The sequence below is a fragment of the Elgaria multicarinata genome, chromosome 9, assembly GCF_023053635.1.
Source record: "Elgaria multicarinata webbii isolate HBS135686 ecotype San Diego chromosome 9, rElgMul1.1.pri, whole genome shotgun sequence".
Taxonomy (NCBI): Eukaryota; Metazoa; Chordata; class Lepidosauria; order Squamata; family Anguidae; genus Elgaria; species Elgaria multicarinata.
Genome location: NC_086179.1, coordinates 65140272 through 65156445, shown reverse-complemented (window position 1 = coordinate 65156445; position 16174 = coordinate 65140272). Strand labels below are relative to the sequence as shown.

At 39.6% G+C, this 16174-nt stretch overlaps 1 protein-coding gene across 1 annotated transcript in view; it reads right to left on the bottom strand.

The window, feature by feature from the left end:
* FOXP2 (forkhead box P2) overlaps positions 1-16174 on the bottom strand; it is a 352993-nt gene that overhangs the window by 6076 nt on the left and 330743 nt on the right. The window lies entirely within an intron of this gene.

Below are 16174 nucleotides of genomic sequence, written 5' to 3'. Positions count from 1 at the left end.
TGTTGCTTTAGAGATATGAAGATCAGGGTGCGATGGGGAGGGAAGAAAGAAAGGACAGCAGCAACAACTGGAAACTATTCTGCTGAACAGAAATTGACATCTAACTGAGGTTCATCTAGCCATTCTGACATAGATTTTGGAAACACAAGTCTTAATATTCTTATCTTTGCAGCCCAATAAACCCATTTCCATTCTTTGCTCTATCACTTCATACTGTAGATCTTTGGCTCGGTTTAAAAGTGACATTGGATGTGCAAAAGTAAGTTATCTATTTGAGACTGCACACAGCTGGAGTCATCTTTAAATTATCTAGTACTACATATGTAGTTTTAGCATGGCAATGGACTGCATATCTGGGCCATGGATTCATCATTATTATTATTATTATTATTATTATTATTATTATTATTATTTTGTGGATTTAACAAAACAGAACAAAAAGAAAAACAAAGAAACATTACATACATAGGAATATTATCATTTTTTTCATGAGATAAACCATTCATAAAAGGGGGGAGAGTTATGCACAGGTTTTAAGGAAAGCAGACCAAATATCCATGTACATATCCACTTGCAAGTGGTGTCTATGTAACACCTGTTCAAATGTTGACAGCGTTACGTCCTCAGTCAACTGCATTATGGGAAGTGAGCCATGGATTCCTGGCATGCACATGTAACGCAAAACAGTTAAGTTTGTTTTACATGCTCAGTACAACTTTTAAATTGACTTTGGTTGAATTGTTCTTCGAAGTGATGATATATATTTTACATTGTCACTGCCATTGGTCCATGCCATTGTCTAATGAAAAACCATCAGCTCCAGTGGCATATAAAAGCAATGTACACAGCAATTGAGTAGATGGAATAACCCCCGCCCCCCAGCTTCCAGAGTCTGAAGCCCATGGGGTCTCTTCAGAAGACAAAGGGGAGCATCCACAGACACCAGGACATAACCCCCCCCCCCCCTAGTGGATATTCTGGGACAGTCACTATAAAGAACACACCACCCTTAGACTCTGTTTAATCCAGGAACTTGGATATATATTCTTGCATTGCATCTTCCTATGTCTTTTAACCCCCATTTCATGACCACCTTCAGGCTGAGGCAGTTTGAAGTGCTTCAGGCTGTCTCAGTCCAATGGTGAGCCACTCCCTCCGCCCCATAAATGGCCCTTTATGGCCACCGTAGTTTGCAATCTATGAAAAGACAACCCCCATCTTCGTTTGAAATGGTGGCTCTCCTTGGGGATGGGCAGTTGCTGGACCTGAGGAGGGTGAGCAGGGAGGAGAGTCCAATGGACTCCCAGTTTGCCTCGTGCCCAGGAAGCCACAACATATAACCCACTTTGAGTGTCCAGATCTCGCTTCAGATCTGGATCTGAAGTAGCTCGGCCTGGGCCCAAAGTGGCCTGAGTTGAATCGGGGGTGATTCAGAAGCTCCGAAGTGGCCTCTGAAGTAAATTGCGAGGTCCATGCACAGCCCTAATATTTGTATGACCCAGCTCCTTGCAGTCTTAGCTGCCTTATAGACAGCTGCCCTGCTGATTCAGCAATCATGTCCAGGCATTTGCTCCATAGCTAAACCTCCTTCCTAGTTGGATAGCTGATCGCATCTCCCATACAAGCTAACAATTCCAGTTCCACCAGTCTCTGTGTTTGTGGGACACACCTTTTCACAAAAGGAACCCCAATTACAATACATTGTTCAAATTATTCAAATTTTAGGTGCTCACAGAATGTAGGCTTTGGCATGATCCTGTTAGATCTATTGTGAAGAGGAAAAAGTCAGGAAGAAGAACTGCAGAAATATTAATGCACCTGGCTAGAAGTTATGGGGAAGAATGGGGCACATTCAGGGTATAGAAGCCTTAGTTGCTAACCATTTAAGGCACTAACCAAGATAATGTTTAGGGTTTTTTTTAGCATTCAAGCAGGTAGTTCACAGATTCTTACACTTTCTCTGCGATGATTAATTCTAGAAAAGTGCTTAAAAATCAGAACTTTTATTCTCCCAATGCCTATTACTATGCCAGATTCTGATTTGCTCTGCCATATGTAATAATTCTTCTCTGCTTGTTCTGTTGTCAGTGAGCCCCAAAAGCTTAGATGTTTGGCGCTTCTGCGGTGGAGTGCTAACAGCAAAATGGCGCCACTTGTAAACTCTATTCACCATGTCCTCAGAAACAAAATACAAAAAGATTTTTTTCAAAATGCTTCATCTTTAAACACTTGCATGTGAAGTTGTAACATAAAAACAACAAGATCTTGTAAGTACATGAAACTTTAATTAAATACTGTTGAGCTGTTGTCACCAACAACAAAGAGAACTTGGTACAATAATTTTAATTATAAATAGATCATTTTCTGCAGAGGTTTCAAGACAGAGCTTCGGCTATTCGGCAGTATAAAATGCAATAAATAAAAAATAAATTAAATAAATAGAAAGAGGTACTTTATTATGTGTTAAACCATTATGTGCATTGAAGTAGTTTTGGAATAGTTGAGTTAAACTGTTTCTTCAAATGAAAAATTGTCAAGAAAATAGAAGCAAAATAACAGATCACAATATATCTAGGGCCTAATCTACACCAAGCAGGTCATTGCACTATGAAAGTGGTATGAAAGTGGTATATAAGAGGCAGGAGCCACACTACCGCTTTATAGTGGTATTGAAGTGCACTGACAACTGTTGGGGCCCATTGACACATACTATATAGTATATACTGCTTTCATAGTGCAATATCCTGCTTGGCGTAGATTAGGCCTAGATTAGTATTTTTACCCAATGTCTATGAATAGAAACAATAGGGAAGCAGCAGAAGTTTTTCTCTTTGGGGTATTCTGGGGGACATCTATCAGGAAAACTCTACCTTGAAAAGAGGGAGTTGTTTTTGTTTACTTTTAGTTCTAAACTGCTTGCCTTCAAAATCCTGAAAAGCTGATCTTCTTCCCCACAGCATACTGTGACTTCTGAAATGCCCCTCTTCACAATATCACAAGCAGGGTGCCAAGTTACAACCCTGAAAGTAATGCAAGAGCCTTCTCCGTGATGGCCCTACACATCTGGAACACCCCAAAAACACTTGATACAACCTGAGTATCTTGAGAAAGCTTTGTACTACTTCTTTTTATTGAATATTTGCTCTGAGTTTTTAAAGCTCTCCCTCTCTCCGCCTTTGTAAGGTTTTTTTTAAAGATAATGAAATTGGGCAGATAGTGAAATTCTTTGGAATTGGGCAGGCGAAAAATGAAACTGTAGAAATAAAATCTGCTCTCTTCTAATTTATCAGGAGTTGACTTCCTATGAATATTCTACCAGCTGCATTTGCTAGAAAGGCAATACTGTAAGGACGAAAGGTAAAGCATGTTCTCAGCTCTGGCTGAGAAGGAGGTAGGACAGCACACACATGCCACCGCTGCCACTGTGTCCCCTATTGCCACTGTGGCATTTCCCTCTCATGTGTCCACTCCTCCCACCCACCCTTTGCTGCTGCATCTCCCCCTCCCTCTCTCCCTCCCTGCCCATCTGTCTCCACCTGCTCACCACCCCCTCCATCTGCCTCCCTCACTTCCCCCTTCCCTTCCAACCCCATTATTATTGCCATTGCTGCCACCCTCTCTGAGGATCCTCTGAGTAAGTGGCGGGTGGCTGAGCTCTCTAAAGAGTTGCGTCAGCATGAAAAGCAGCCAGTACGGCTCTTCAAAAGGGCCAGACAGAAATGTCTGGCTCTGAAGGGTCATTCCTTAGAGCTAGGTATTGTGGGAGGGGCGTCCTTGTCAATCACCTGTACCAGGTGCTCTCCAAGGCTACCCTTCTCACAATGCCTCACTTTAAGGAAGAATCCGTTAAAGCCAGACGTTTTGGCCTGGTCTGGTTTCTGAAGAGTTGTGTCAGCTGGAAAAGCAACCACCACTCACTCTAGAAGGCTCTGTAGAGTGGGCAGGGGAAATGGTGAAGATAGGGCGTGGGAGATGTGGCAGTGGCAAAGGGAGGGACAGGTGAGTGGGTAGGCGGGTGGCACACAGCAGTAGGTCCTCCTCGCACGTGTGGGGAGTGTGCAATTCACCACTCCATTGCCAAAGCTGGGGGATTCACCCCGCCTTATGAGAGGGCTGGCCCTGCATGTTCTCACACAGAAAGGTAAAATCTGTTCGATATTTAAAGCAAACCATGCAAGAAGACGCTGATTATCAAAACAAAGATCTTGAATTGAGTTATTAATTCACCAAGAAAAAAGTGTTGGGAGTTGTTCAATTTGAGGGATACAATGCTGCAGGTATGTGCTGAGAAGCAGGTATTCTCTCGAATTCCCTGTAAGTTGGAGATCTTTTTAGCACATTTGTTTTAAGCCTGAGGATATCTGAAATGCAGTTTGGGGCTGCATGGGTCAGATTATGAGACAGAAACTGTAAAAAAAAAAAAAAAAGTATGCTTGTTCCTTTTGACTGTGACCTTGGTCACTAATGAAGTCTCCAGTAGGTTTAAAATAAAGTAGCAGAGCTGGATTTCAGTCCCAGCACGAACAGTAGCTGATAGATGGAATGACAGACAATGATGTGTCTCTAGAGTAACGAATGTCACACTGCATGCATTGTACAATTAATTTGAACTAGTCAGTCCTCGTATGGGTGGGTGGGTTGAGACTGAGAGGGGAGATGAGAAGAAAGGAAGAACAGGCCAAAGCAATCGCATGTGTGTAGGGCACAGAGATAGTAGCCCAATCAGGACAGGAGCTCCAAGACCCTTAGCAATGCTCAGTTCCTCCTCTTTATTCAACAAGCTTGAAGACAAGCAGCTGGATGTGGCATCAGAGGTATGGGAAGTCTAGTAACTTTTGGAAGCGCTTCACACCTGATGCAGCAGCACAGAACTCCATTTGTAAGCCCTATACACAGAAATAGCGGAATTCTTCTAATCAAACCATGTTCTGTGGCAGATGGAGAAAATGTGAAGAGGAGAGGAGTATATTCACACATGCAGTGGGACTGTCAAGGAGCTTTGGCCAACAGCAAGTCCTTGGCATGTGCTCCAAACATCTGGAGGTGCACATCTTCAGACCTTCACATATTTAACGTAATAAACAATGTTGGAAACACCATTGGATCTGTGATGCCAAAGGAAGAATAAGACAGCCTGCCCCATACTTCCCTAAAGCAGATCCCTTAAAACAGCAGAAAGAACCCATCTCCTTACCCAATGTCTTTTAAGGTAAATGATCACTAAAACTGAAAGGCAAGTTTTTGACCCAAAATGGAAGGAAGCAGTACAAGAGGCCCATTGTACATTTTGATAAATTATCCACAATGGATTGTCAGAATTACAGAATTTAAACATACATTATCCTGGAAGATTGGAGGCTTCATATTGTGGTGGCATAATATTTCCTGAGAACAGCTGGACACTGCATGTTAGCAATACGTGAAGAAGTGATGGAATCCTAAACATTTTAATACTTGTCAACTAAACTCAAGAAGGATTTTAGTGGAATAACACATGGTTCCGTTAACTTTGTAATCTAATGCTCTTTTCAAGAGATCTTGCATGAAAAACAGAAGCACAGCAATCTGTACTGATCTGGTTTCAACTGGTCCCAATCCAATTGTAGTTACTAACAACAGGCAGCTGCAAATGTGCATCAACACTGGCATATGCAAAGTGAGCAACTTACATGCAAAGATGTCTCCCACTGGCTTGGAGTGACTGGCTTTAATACTCTCCCAATCATCTACAGTAGGAGGACAGGTCCAAATGATGACCATGATCCAAAGCTCTCAATGCACAGGAACCTCTCATTATGTTCAATGGAGAGATTTTCCATTTTATGCGTCTGCCCACAGAAATGAATGGGAGGAGACCTACCAATGGAACTCTGTCTTTACCCAAAAGGACCACTAGAATGACATGAAACTGTGCAGAATTTGGAAGTAAGTTGCCTAAAAACTAAGCATTTAAGGAGGTACACAGTTTTATTAGGATTGTAGCACATACTCAATGTCCCAGTTCAGATGTCACATGCCTGGTCCAACAATCCATAGCTTGTTGTATCTGGAATGCATTATGTACCCACAGGCTCCCTCCTACTGCCTCCCATTTCCTCCCTGCCCCCCTTGCACCTCCGACTGAATTTAAGATTTCCTGATTTATCAAACCACAGTTTATCATGATGGCTCCAAATGGGGAAACTGTAAACCTGGATTGCAAATCATAATACAACCACAGGTTTCTAGGGAGCAAGCAAAGCACAAATTCCCAGTTTAGATGTCACAGCCTTGCATTAAGTATGGGTTATTCCCCATACAACGAACCATGGTCTGAACCAGGCCTATGTCTTTCAAATGGTAGGTTTAAAATCACCAAATAGCAAAATTATATTTTTGCATTTGAAATAATAAAACACGAAGCAGCAAAGTATAAAACCAAAAGTTTTGTATTTTAAAACTACCACATTTTGTATTTTAAATGTGAAGTACTGGAATTGTTTAGGTCCATGGCCCTAGCATTAAAGTTGGCAGAAAGGCTTAGTCTGCATGGTGATGTACATCTATTATGTAAACAAGAACTGCTAGAGTGAAATTTGCCTTCACTGACTGTTTGTACTGATGGAATTGTATGACCATAAAGAAAACAGTGAGAGATAAGCAATGAGAAAGGGTTGATACAGAAGAACAGAGGATGAAAAAGGCTACTAAAGAGTACCTATCCCAAGAGATGCAATATACCACTTGACCTTTCTTCTCTAGATTTGATTTGTTTGGAATGCAGCAAGTAATATTGAGACTCGGTACTTATGAATAGGGATACCACAGAAAGTTAGTAATTTCGATTTCCACCTCAAAACCTCTTGGATAGCTAGAACTCGAAAATATTGTACTGAAGAGAAAGTATTTTCCAGTTTGGTTTATAAAAAAAAATACCCTGCAGATTTCCAATATAGTTAATTTGGCAGTTGGACAAAGGTCATGAAATGTTCAATTTTCATATTAAAAGAGGTCATGTTTTGTAGAAACACTTGTTCTTTACTCTGGGGGGATGAATCAGAAAGAGTCCTGTGGGCTGCTTTGAACATGGCAGAAAACAGAGGAAGAAGAAAGATAACCTGAAATTCTTTTAAGAGAAGCAGGAAAGCTGCAAAAGAGTCAGATGCCTTGTAGATTACCATGGATTAAACAGAACAACCAAAGAAGGTTAATGGGATTGCAGGGAAACCAAAATATCATTGAAATGATCTCTCGTACCGATGTAAAGTATGCTCCAGCTGGTGAAAGTGAGATTTGAGAACTATATTGAATAAGGGCTATAGCCATTAGCTATATCAATCAGGCTGTATAAGGACACAGGAGACAGCATTGCAAAAGCAGCAGATCTAAGAAAGAAATTCACAGTGCCAAACCATTGTGGAGGCTTCAGTGTAAACGCCCACACCCAAACCCCATGCAACTGTGGATAACGTCACAATAACTGAAGATCTTATGTATAATATAAGAGATCAAAAATAATATGGAAAAGATGCGAAGCTGGAAAGGAGAGATGCAGCTGAAGTGTAAATTTAGTATGACCAGACTTAAATCCAGTTTATAAATGGTCCAGTTTTGGCTCACTATGGAACGCAAAACTAGGGATGTATGATTTAGTAAAATCCATTACATCTGTGTTTCATAGACCGTCAGGCATCTTCCATTCCATCATCCGCTCATTGATGGAATCGGATTTTTTTACAGGAGAATTTTGTTCCACTTGTGTTAATGGGCACTTGCACAAATTCTCATAAAGTAACACATATTAGTTATGCAGTAAAATTCCTGGTTCAACTAATGTGGATCGTTGGACAAAGCTGTGTGTACATATGTTCCCCCCTCCCCTATCTTGCACCTTTATTCATCACTTTCTGGCTTTTTAAACCACAGTTTCTCATGATGTCTGAACTGGGAAATTGTGTCTGGAGCGATCCCTGCAAACCAGGGTATCCTGGTTTCATATCGTTTTGTAGGGATTGCTCAAAAACAGTCTCCCAGTTCAAATGTCACAGGGCACTGTGGGTTAAGAAGCCAATAAGTAGTGAATGAAGGAAAGTAGCTTGAATCAGGATGTGATTCTGATTCTGATATGTGAGTCATCATTTGATGTTAAAATCATCAAGTAATACCCATGCATGTGTGAACCAGCTCTTAGTAACTAGCAGTCGATTATGAACTGGACCCATTAAAAAACTTTTTGTTGGAGGCGTTGTATAAATTCCAGCTATGGTGTTGTATCTATGATAGTCTAGATAATTTAAACATGTAAAACATGATCTGATGTGATATTCAAATGATGCACTATTATGTATTAACTAGCCATAGGCCTTACATGTTTAAAAATGACATGGTATGTCTTTCCTGCCCTATAAGCTTCTCAGGTTCTAAGCAATTTGAGCATCTTTTGTTCTGCTGGTTAGAGTGTGTGAATGTCAGACTGAGATATCTTTTTATTTGTAGGATTTTCTGGTCATATATAGTTACAAACTTAACTATAACAGTTAAAATTCAAGCAATTAGCATCTGAGCATCTGTGTGTGTGTGTGTGTGTGTGTGTGTGTGTGTGTGTGTGAGAGAGAGAGAGAGAGAGAGAGAGAGAGAGAGAGAGAGAGAGAGAGAAACCCAAGAGTCCAAGAATTATTAATCTGCCTCTACAAACATCCAATTGTTGAGAATTCAAAAGAGGATGGAATAAAGTTTTCAACAAAGCATCCATGCATTTTGCTTCTATATAGATCCCGCAAAACCCCAAAGGATCCTGCAAACTTCCACAATCCATACTATGGGGATATGACACTTTTCAGCCTAAGACAGCTGCAGGCACTCTATCTCTAGAGTGATCTTTTTGTTAAGAGGAAGTAGAAAGAATTGCGAAAGTGCAACAAATGGGGGTTAGAATATTATATAAAAAAAGGAACATCAACTGTTCGATCAAAGGCATGTAACATTTAAACAACTAAAGAGGAAATGATAAAGGGCTGCAGTGGCTGCTGAGCGCAACAGCATATGAGGCTAGAAAGATCAGGGAGTTGATGAGCAGGGAAGCAAAATACAAGAAGCTAGATCTGAAATGTGAAGTGAAACAATATAAAGTGAATATAGAGGAGAACAGGAAAATGTGTGTTTTGGGGGGTTGGGGGGAAGGACAAGAGGATGTTACTTTTGAACAGTATGTGTTCCAGTACAGAAAATATTCTAATTCCACCCCCCAAAATTATTTTGTGCCCACATGAATCAGGAGCTGTACAAATTCCACCCATCCCAGAAACACGCCTAACAACATCCATAATAGTCTATAACATCAGTACAAATATTAAGATTGCTGTGGCACCCCGGTTGTGGAATGAGCTCCCCAGAGAGGTCCGCCTGGCGCCTACACTGTACTCCTTTCGTCGCCAGCTGAAGACCTTTTTATTTTCTCAGTAGTTTAACACTTAATTTTAACTTAAATTTAAATTTACTGTTTTAACTCTGTATTTTAATTTTATATCAATTTTGCTGCGTGGTTTTTATCCTGGTTGTGCTTTTTATACTGTAGTTTGTATTTGTGCTTTTAACCTGTTGGTTGTTTTATTATGGTTTTAATTTTTGTGAACCACCCAGAAAGCTTCAGCTATTGGGTGGTATAGAAATGTAATAAATAAATAAATAAATAAATAAATATTTAAATGCAACAAGGTGGAATGCTGCCTTTTTGGTGCTCAGTTTTCTTGCCAATTTGAAATGCCAGGTGGTGCTCCTAAAACCTGAAACGTTCACTCAGACTGATAAAGCCTACATGTGAATCTGATGATACAAAAGGTCAGATAAAGCTTCAGCATCTTATGAAGTCCATGACTAGCAATCTTCTATTCTAAACTAAAGCCAGCAAGAAAGAACATAATGTGCATCACACCGCAGGTAGTATTTTCAATTATTTTCTAGGACTTTAAGATTACAAAATTAAAGGCGGCAACATAACATGTTCAACCTGCATTAACAGATTACAATAATAAGATGAAATGGTGCTGATGTGTGAGGTATTTCACAAAATGCTGTGGCACTGGCATCATCATTGACTCAATTAAATGATTCTCAATCATTCTCCCAAAGCTTGGTACAGCTCTAAGTGTTTGATTTATTTTATAATATACTGTGCGCCAATCTCACCCAGTGAACAAGAACCTTGCTTCATAGAAGCTTCCTACAACAGAACAAGCCTCCACAGTAAATTCAGAAGTATCATGAGATGGGACAAAAAGCAGAAATACAAAAATGCAAAGATAGGGGGACAGGAATGTTATGAAGTTAAAAACCACAAGGGAATGAAAGAGATTGAGAGTGGAATGAGAGGTAGCCTACTGTAAGTAGTGTGAAAGCTTAACAGTAGGGGACTGGAATAATCAGAAATGGAAACGACCTGACAATGGGCTGGTTTCAAACTAAAGCACCTCAAAAAGACCTTAAGAGTAGAATAATCAGACTTGCCTTTAGAAATACAATTTAAAGAATAAAAAAAGTTTGAAAACATTAAAAGTTTCATGTTTATGCAGATCAAACGAATAAGAAGAAGAAGAAGAAGAAGAAGAAGAAGAAGAAGAAGAAGAAGAAGAAGAAGAAGAAGAAGAAGAAGAAGAAGAAGAAGAAGAAAGGTCCAGGCTGGGCAAAAGTTGGAAAGGTAGAGAGGACAGGGGTTGGATAAGGTAGAATACAAAGGGTGGAAAAGGATGACTGAAGCTATACGAAGCTGAAACTCCCCTTTCTTGCACAGTGTAAAATAGGAGAATGAAAGATTGACTGAGCTCGCATATATTCGTCTTTTCAGATTATCTTCCATCCTTATTTCTTTCTTCTGCAGCACATTTTTGCTACTTCCCAGTTTCACTGAAATGTAACCTATGTGTGTGTGTGTATGCATAGATATCAGAACGGATTGTGGGTGCACACAGAGCTTCAACTAATTCCAATATTTTAAAATGAAGCAGATTATAAGAATGCTGTGGGTACAGTAGGAGCTAAGTAATGCACTGGGATGGCTATAAAAAATGCACCTTCACAGAATAGTCTAGAGTTCTTTTCTGTGTTAGCGTTTTGAAAACAAGTGAGAAAACAGCAAAACATTTTTCTGTCAATGGTTTGTAATGAGGGAGAAAGACTCACTTGCATTAGGCCAAACTCCATAAACCATTGAGTTGTAGAGCTGGCTCACACATGCATTTACATCATTTGACCTCCTAGAAGACTGATTACACGGCATGATGACACACAACTGATTCTAATGGAAAGCACTGTTTTTCAGGTGACACCATGCTGCTTTCCTGTTTCATCTCTATGGTTGCTGGGGCAAGAAATAGGCAGGAAACATGAGAGCCTGGGCAAATGCAGCCCAACATCACACTTATTGAGTATCCAAATATGTTGCCTCCGTCATGCACCCTGGCGATTTCCCTTCATCCCCAGACTTTGCTGCCATGGTGAGGGTCCTTTTGACCTTGCTGTGTATGTTCTATGATGGCTCATTCATTCACAGATGCAGGATAGCAGTACTTGATGTTGCTATATGCAAGTGATTAGGGTGACCATATGAAAAGGAGGACAGGGCTCCTGTATCTTCAACACTGGTTTAGAAAATGGAATATCAGCTGATTTCATTTCTCTGCATGCAGCACCTGGTGAAAATCCCTCTTCATCACAACAGTTAAAGCTGCAGGAGCCCTGACCTCTTTACCAGATACAAAAACAGACAGGGCTCCTGCAGCTTTAACTATTGTGATGAAGAGGGCATTTCACCAGGTGCTGCATGCAGACAAATGACACCTGCTGAAATTCCCTTTTCTATGCAACTGTTAAAGATACAGGAGCCCTGTCCTCCTTTTCATATGGTCACCTTATTAACTTGCATGTGACCCAGTCCTGTCTCTAATTCCTTAATGCTGATGTGAAATACCGTAGAGAGCTACTGCCAGTCAGACAAGATGACACTGAACTAGATGGACAAATAGTTGACCTGTTATAATGCAACTTCCTATGTTCCTACGGCCTTTTCAGCTCAAAAGGAAAATGCCTTTTGTCCCTCAGGCAAATTAGTTTCATTTATGCAATGGAAAACACACCGAATGCTGAACAGAAGCAGTGAAGACTCCAAGAATAGTTAATATAAGAAAGTAACATTCCTAGTACTCTTCCCCATTGTGCATGCTGCAACTGCATGGGTATAGGAATGAATGCCAAACAGGAAAATTGGTTTGTGGTGTTATATAACATGGTAGCAGTCAATGCTGTCAATTCACAAATGACAAAGCCACCCAAAAGCCATGCACCAAAATGCAAACCTCTGTGCTCAACTTGAAGAATAACGTATCTAATTGTGTGCCTATCATAGGCAATATCACTTTAGATGTTATTTTTCACCAGAGGTCAACCAATTTCATCATTTTCTATGGGCATTACCAAGTTTGATAATGTATGAATGAGGCCTTAGTTTGTGGGATCAGAAGTGAAGGAAATGAGGGGTGGGGGCAGCAGAGCACAAAAAACAGAGTTCTTGAGTTCTGAGGTTTGGGAGGTCAATTAAATTCTCTGTTGCCTTGGAAAGCCCTTCTGAGCTTTGTGCAAACAATGCTCCTTCATCCCATACAGCCTAATAACCTTCAATCTCATCATGCACGCTGGGGCACATCTTGTACAGACTTCATTTTGACTCAGGACTTGAAGAAGCAAGTAAGGAAAAAGAACTGTGCCTCTCTGCATGTACAGAGTACATTTCCCTCCACACTGAGTGAATAACAGACATCTGGAATTCAAAGGAAGGAATTCTCAGGAGGTAATTTGAACAATGTAAGCAAAACGTGCATAAAATTATTCCGATTTGCATAGAAGCTGCACATTGGAACACATTAGTTTCCTCTAATCTTGGCTCCTGTGCAATTTGGGATTTCAGCAACAAATACAACTGCCTGAAAATGGGATAATTACCAGACTATAGTCCAATGACCTGAAGGTAAACCTTAGTCCAACTTTGACAGTTACCTGTAGAAAAAACCTGGAGTCAAACTGCACGTAATCTCATAACAGGAACTCCCAGTGTCTTTTTCTTTTACCATCAGCAACCATGAAGACCCCAATTTGGATCCGTGCCATCCTTTGCCTGCATGCCACAAACACACAGTTTTATCTTAAAAACTGGGGAATCTTCATGAATGGAAAGTATTATACCCCATGCCCCGATGCTCCACCCCCAATTACAATCAGTTACTTTATCTCTTCTCCCATGCATTTAACAGCATTTAACAATGCTAAGTTTGTTTTTTAACGGACCTCAGAACTGTTGTTTTTAAATGGATATTGTTGTTTTTATCCTTTTTTTTTGTTTTTGATGGTTTAAAATGTTGTATACTTTTTTAATGTTTACTGTTTTTAACTTTTGTAAACTGCCCAGAGAGCGTCGGCTATGGGGTGGTGTACAAATGTAATAAATAAAATAAATAAATAAATAAATGATAAATGTCATTAGGAGTTCCAATCACTGAGCTCCCATTCTTCAGAAGAGGATTCAGAGCCTGCATAAGGAGCCTAGAGCATGTGTTCAAATACGTTTTATGAGCAAGGATTCTGTAAACCTTTTATTTCCATTGCTTCTAACTTTACTATGTAGTTTAATTTCATCCTGATTCAAATAGGTTCGAGGTAGTTTATTGTGCTGCCTAATTGAAGTTCTTTTCAAATACCTCCCAAAGTTAAGCCAAAAATACCAAAGCCCTGACATACGTTATACAATATCCAGTATTTGGCATGTTATGGATTATGGCTACCCAACTGCCACCCTCATCTTAATAGTTTATGTCTGCATATCCACTGGCATAGCATCCTTGAAATTCTGATATGATAATGTGTTCTGTTATGCTGCACCATGGTATTGCTATTACAGTCCATCCTAAGCAGTTATGTGCTAGTGTAGTTAGGAGGCCTGCTACCTTCCTTCTACCCCATCATTTTTGTATAGCTGTTCATCTGTTGAACTGAAATTATTGCTATAATCTACAATAGGCGCCCTTTGTAAACATACCCACACACCCTGTAATATACAACAATAGCATACAGAGAAGTGTATGTCGATTCTACGTGGCATATGCCATGCACAATTAGCATGCATTGCTCAGTACAAATATAGAGGGAGGGAGAGAGGGAGGGAGGGAGAGAGGGAGGGAGAGAGAGAGATCTGCTACATTGTTACCAAACAATTCTAAATAGCAAATGTCATTCATTTCTGTGAAATAGCTGTTTTTAATACACATGATCTAACTCTTGTTTGCTCTTTAAAGTTTTATTGTCTTGGCATTTTAGACAGAAAGAGAGCATTAGCATACTCAGGAGAACTGCTAAAAGTAAAAGGCCTCAAGCTACCCAATGCATGGTTGATAGAATACAGTACGGGATATAAAAACTTTTGTCTGATGGCTCACTTTACTTGTTTTAGAGTACTGTTGCTCTCAAGAGCTTATATTCATGTTCTTTCTACTTCAAGTTTTATTACTTCTTTTGTATTATTTAATACATCTAAAGACACTTCCAAAAGACAAATTTTTCCGTTTTGAAAAAAAGTAATGGTTTGGAACTCGCAAAAGCACGTTAATGTTCTCGCTCACTAGCGTGTGCGTATAACATTTTGTCCCAAGGTGATGCAATATATGGTAAATGAAGCAATTAGGTAGATGATCTTAAAGATCATATAAAATAAATTAAGATAATATATTTACTGGCCTTTCAATAGAAATAAAGCAGGAAGAACAACACTTGTAAATCTGGAAGTGTACAAAGGCATATCAAAATGCATATCTCTGATAATGTACTAGAAAAACTATAGTGCTTCACTTGCAATTACTATTCAAGCATTATATGTATAACAAATATGGAAACTATGAAAGGAAAAATTAAATAAAGAGATATACTGGGTACAATATTTTAAATATAAAGATACTATCATTAACTAGGGACATAATTGTGTATTAAAAAGAGTCATCCTACAGCGAACTTATATCTATGTCTACTTAGATATCACATCTCTAATTATTATATAAATAACCTGGCAAATGATACCTCCAAGGTACGTGTTTTACTATTTACTAAACAAGAAACTGCCACGTTTGACACCCCTGATTAAGGCCAGGCATTTCTTAGGCTTCATACACATTTCTGAAATCCACAATACATCAATTTTTAATACTGCCACTCTCTGAGCTGCATTAAAAAGATGGTGGGGGAAAGATTTTAGAGTAATTAATGATATAGTTAGCTGCTAAATATTAATAGGAATCGTAGTCTTGCATAAAATATAACATATAAACCTTGCCAATACAGACGCACCAGTAATTAAAGTTGAATATGTAATTACACTGATTTATAAGACAGGCAAAAAGTTACAGTTTACTAGCTTCTATGTAAACTCAGGATAACGGTTAAACTTTCCATTTTATGGTTATATAAATGTGCAGTGTCTCTGTGACAGTCCATAAACGTGTTATGGACTTGTAAGTATAGTTAAATTATAACTAATTCTAACTGGACCACTCCTGCTATGTAATCTTACAGACTAAACTTTGGTCAAGAGTCCAGATGTTTGATCAGAAGAGGAATTAATTGCACTGAATATTCATATACTGATAACCAGAGATACAATAAAAACAACAACCTGCATGATAAATAATGCAATGCCAATATCTATCGCAGTCATATTAGCTACCTGGTTCTCCAGCCAATAGTCTGCTACATAGCTGTATACACACATGTCCGATCTAAACCAAAGAGATTGCATGAGCATCTACAAATGAAGCGTGCAAGACTGCAGCCCAAGCCCACAATCCACACACCCATTGGAGAAAGGACGCCCCATTCCATTCTAAGTGTGAAATGCACTCTTTCTGCATGCACACAAGCATATCACAGTGATTACACTGACCACTTCACGTGGTGAAGGGGAAACATTTGTTCATGTGGGATCCAGAACATGCACTGAAAGAGCTGTTTCCCACACCATGTGGATCGTTTCTGAATATTCTTACCTGCATTCGAATGCATGTTAAGCAACATAGGGCCTCTTTAGACAACACACTAAGCCATGGTGAGGCCGCTAACCCTTTTGCAGCAAATGGTTAGTGAGCGTGTTTGAACCATGGTTATGTAG